The sequence below is a fragment of the Acomys russatus genome, chromosome 20, assembly GCF_903995435.1.
Source record: "Acomys russatus chromosome 20, mAcoRus1.1, whole genome shotgun sequence".
NCBI classification, from domain to species: Eukaryota; Metazoa; Chordata; class Mammalia; order Rodentia; family Muridae; genus Acomys; species Acomys russatus.
The window spans coordinates 29,420,698-29,425,421 of NC_067156.1; the positions used below are offsets into that span (position 1 = coordinate 29,420,698).

General features: G+C 37.8%; 1 pseudogene; it reads right to left on the reverse strand.

Annotated features, from left to right (window-relative positions):
* Positions 1–1,921: 1,921 nt before the first annotated feature.
* On the reverse strand, positions 1,922–2,021 carry LOC127204870 (uncharacterized; annotated as a pseudogene).
* Positions 2,022–4,724: the final 2,703 nt, after the last annotated feature.

Sequence of the window (4,724 nt, forward strand, 5' to 3'; positions counted from 1 at the left end):
TGGTCTATTTTAGAGACTCAGCCTTGGGCTGCAGATATGACTGTATATGGTACACAGTTTGGGTGGAATATTCAATAGTTATAAAGCAGGTCCATTTTTATCTACGATGTCACTTAAATCAAATGTTTCTCTATTTCCCATTTTGTCTGGGTGTCTGACCATGGCTTGAAATGGGGTGATAAAGTCGCCTATTATTCTGTGTTGGGATTAACCTGTTAATTTAAACCCAGAAGTATATAGTTTAATTTGGTGCATGTGTGCTTAGAATTGTAATGTACTCATGGTAGATTGTCCTCTGGGTCTGGATCAAGTGAGTTTCTTTATCTCTTTTAATTAGTTCTGACTTAATGTCTATCTTGTCAGATATTAGAATAGAGACACCCGCTTGCTTTTCATCCTGTTTATTTAGAATACATCGTTTCGTTCTGAGGTGATGTCTGTCTTTGAAGGTGAGGTGTGCTCGTAGTGGACAATAAAAAAATTAATCTTATTTCTTAACCCAGTAGGCTAACTTGTTTTCTTTGAGTGAAGAATTTCCCACATTAATATCAGAAATAATTATTTATAAATGGGCATTCATTTTTTTTTCATTTTTTTTATTTAATTTATTCTTGTTACATCTCAATGTTTATCCCATCCCTTGTATCCTCCCATTCCTCCCCCCCCCCATTTTCCCATTATTCCCCTCCTCTATGACTGTTCCTGAGGGGGATTACGTCCCCCTATATATTCTCATAGGGTATCAAGTCTCTTCTTGGCTACTTGCTGTCCTTCCTCTGAGTGCCACCAGGTCTCACCCTCCAGGGGACATGGTCAAATGTGAGGCACCAGAGTACGTGAGAAAGTCGTATCACACTCTCCACTCAACTGTGGAGAATATTCTGACCATTGGCTAGATCTGGGAAGGGGTTTAAAGTTTACCTCCTGTATTGTCCTTGGCTGGTGCCTTAGTTTGAGCGGGACCCCTGGGCCCAAATCTGCCTATCATATTGTTCTACTTATAGATTTCTAGGACCCTCTGTATCCTTTTATTTTGCTGTTCTCCCATGCGTCTCTCATTTAGAGTCCCAATAGGATGCCTTCCCCTCTGTCCCAGTTTCCTGGTAAGTGAAGGCTTTTGTGGGACATGCCCCTTGGGCTAGTATGCAGATATAAGTGAGTATATACCATTTGATTCTTTCTGCTTCTGGGTTAACTCACTCATTATGATCATTTCTAGCTCAATCCATTTATCCACAAATTTCGGGAATTCCTTGTTTTTAATAGCTGAGTAGTATTCCATAGTGTATATGTACCACAGTTTCTTTATCCACTCTTCTACTGAGGGACACTTAGGCTGTTTCCATGTTCTGGCTATTATGAATAAGGCTGCTATGAACATGGTTGAGCAATTTTTGTAATTCTATTATTTTGTGGTGTTTGGTTTCCTGCCCTGACTTGCACAACAACTGTTTAAGCCTCATTTCTTTCTCTGGTATCCTTTTGGACATAATTATCCTTGTTTTCACTCCAAAGTGCTCCCTCCAGTATCCCTGGGGCTGGCTTGGTAGTCATAAATCCCTGCAGTTTTTCCTTCTCTTTAGATTGTGACAGTTTTGTTCTAGATTATAGCATTTTGGGTTGATATCTGTGTGCTTTCAGAACTTGAAACATCTTGCTCCTAACCCTTCTTTCTTTTAACATATTTAGTGAGAAACTATCTGGCATGCTTGTGGACATTCCCTTATGTAAAATATGGCCTTTTCTTTTTGTAGCTGTCAATGCCCTTGCTTTGTTCTGTATATTTACAGTTTTAATTATGTTTTTTCTGTGGTATCCCAAAGACCCTGATGTGTCATTGGTGGGAATGCTTCTATATTTGTCATTTTCTTGATTGAATCCTTAACCTTTTCTTCCATGACTTGCATTCTGTTCTCTCTTCTATAAAGGCATGCGTTACTACATAAATAAGTGTCATCCTTGTGCCTGCTAACCTCCTCCTTATCGTTTCAATGTTAGCATCTGTGCTGTGGAATGAGCACGCGTTGCTTTTGCCAGAGTATTTTATCACAACATCATGAAAAGTAACTAATACAACAAATTAATTGCTGCCTTGACAGGTCTAACAAGCTGTGTGAAAACCTTACAGGACTGGCACATGAGAACAGCAACAACAAAATAACCTGAAAGAATAAGCAAGCCGGGCGTGGTGGCGCATGCCTTTAATCCCAGCACTCGGGAGGCAGAGGCAGGTGGATCACTGTGAGTTCAAGGCCAGCCTGGTCTACAAAGCGAGTCTAGGATAGCCAAGGCTACACAGAGAAACCTTGTCTCAAAAAAAAAAAAAAAAAAAAAAAACCAAAAAACAAAAAACAAACAAACAAACAAAAGAATAAACAAAGACTAAGGCTACAGATTCTCTGGCGCCAGCTAACTAAAGCTGGCTAGCACCAGTGCCACTGGCTCAGTCACAGAGCACTCAGGTGTCTCTGAAGGCAACCTGCTGCTCGTTAAAATATTAAAATGCAAGTTCTTGTTGCAGATTTAATGTGTCAATGAGCTATGAGGCACATGAATTTACATGTGGAACTGCTTCTAACAGAGCAGTTAGGGAAAACAGTGCAGTGCATAAGTGAGCCCCTCCCAGCAAAGGCCGTTAGGCTCACAACAATGTCCCACTCATTACAGCAGGCATGTTAGAAATGTTAGGGTTTTTTCGATGCTTCAGCCAGTGCTCCACACACACTTGGGGAGGACATTTTCGTTAATTAACTCTCTGTGCTTCAGCAGAAATCGCATGTCTCTCTCACTTCCTTGGGTGAGCAGACAGAAACTTCGAAATTCCATAAATGCCCTGCATTAGTAGCTTTGTCACATATAGTATTTGGGTTAGAGTAGGGCTTATTTTGCTTAATAATCACCCGAAAATGCAAGAGCAATATGCTGCCAATCCGTACATGACAAAGGAGGCCAAGCAACTCATTATTTAAGCGGCAAAATAAAAGCTCTCAGCTTAAGGAAAGTAAACACACACATGTGGGGGGGGGGAGAGGAGAGAGGGGGGCAGGCTGATCTGCCATGATAAGCAGGAAGGAGCTGTTAACATTGTAGGTGGAAAACAGATAAACAGGAATAGGAAACGTGACTGAAGTAAGAAGAATAGGAGTGTTCTTCACTACACCAGGTGAGCATTGTATCATCGTGATGGGAAAAATGAAAATGCAGTGCAGTAGGCTAGTTTGAAGGAGAAATCATTCATATACCTTGTGTTACAGTATTTCATAATCACTCAAATTTACTACTTACCGCTGTTAATTTCTTACTGTGCCAAATTTACAAATTATGCTTTTCATAAGTTTGTGCTTACAGAAAACACGTATGCTTCAGATCTATATAAAATATTCTATCATATATATGTTAGCACCTGATAGATTTTCAGTTCTATGAGATGGTTCCCAAGTTTTTGACATAAATGATCCTATGTAATGAGATCTATATCTCAAGGGAAGATTTTATGATTAAAACAGAAAATGCTGAAAGACAGATAAGTACCTGGAGTCAGAAGGAAGCTTTAAAAGTAAGGCTATGTTAGTCAACTGTCAACATATGTCCTGTATGTTCCTCCATCCTTCCTGTGCAGCCACAGCATGCGGAAGACACAATAGCATACTAAAGCTTCAGCTACCACAGAAAGGTCCTAAATATCTCTTTGAATTCATCCATCTGCAGAGCTACTGAAACTTCTAAGCCCAGTTTTCTGGAAACATGAATCAGCCTCACCACAGCTAAGAAAACTCTTCAAAGACTAGATCATGACAAAGCTGTTGCAAAAACAGCCAAATGGTATATATGTGTATAGATATATATTATAAATAAAAGGTATACATGTATTTATGGCATATATGTGTTATATATAAAAGCTATATATGCATTATTTCAAAGGTACAATAATATATAATATATCTACACCTTAATAAAAAGGTGTGTATGTATATATATATATATATATGGCATGTATATATGGTATATATATTTAGTATATATACATAATATATAACATTATTACTATCATTATTATTATATAATTATATGTGTGTTATATATCAAATATATTAGACCAGGGAACTGACACCTAGCAGGTACTCAAAAAGTGTGCTTCTTAATTTATGTTATTCATTTTTCATAACACACTAGAATTTAAACAATTAAGAACTTGAATAATTATTGAAGGAGACATTAATCTTTAGGGTCCTAGGAGTAAACTTTGCCTACAGTCATGTTTTGTTCAATCTTCATAGTGATTTCCTTTTTGTATGCAAATGGATTTGTTTGTTTTAACAAGTTTAAATTTGTTTTGATAATCTTAAATGAGATTTTATAGACAGATTTGTTTGTTTGTTTTTATAAGTACTTGAATGTGTATTGTATTAAAAGCCATTTAGTGTCTTCAGTATAAATAGAGAGATCAGAAATTGTTCAAGCATAAGGTAATTTAGCACTTAGTGTTTTAAGGAATGTGATCAAATAACTCTAAAAGTGCCTGTGCCAGCCAGTATGCACCTTTATGTGCACACATGACGGTGCTTAATTTCTCATCACTCCTTTAACACTTCAGAGTTCACTGTGGTTTGCTGGAGCTGGACTTTCTTGACATGTTCTTTCCTCGTGGCTTACTGGATGTACTTGTGCTATTTTCTGGCTGGTGGCTGCAACAAATTCTTCAAACTTAATCTTTGAGCATCTTT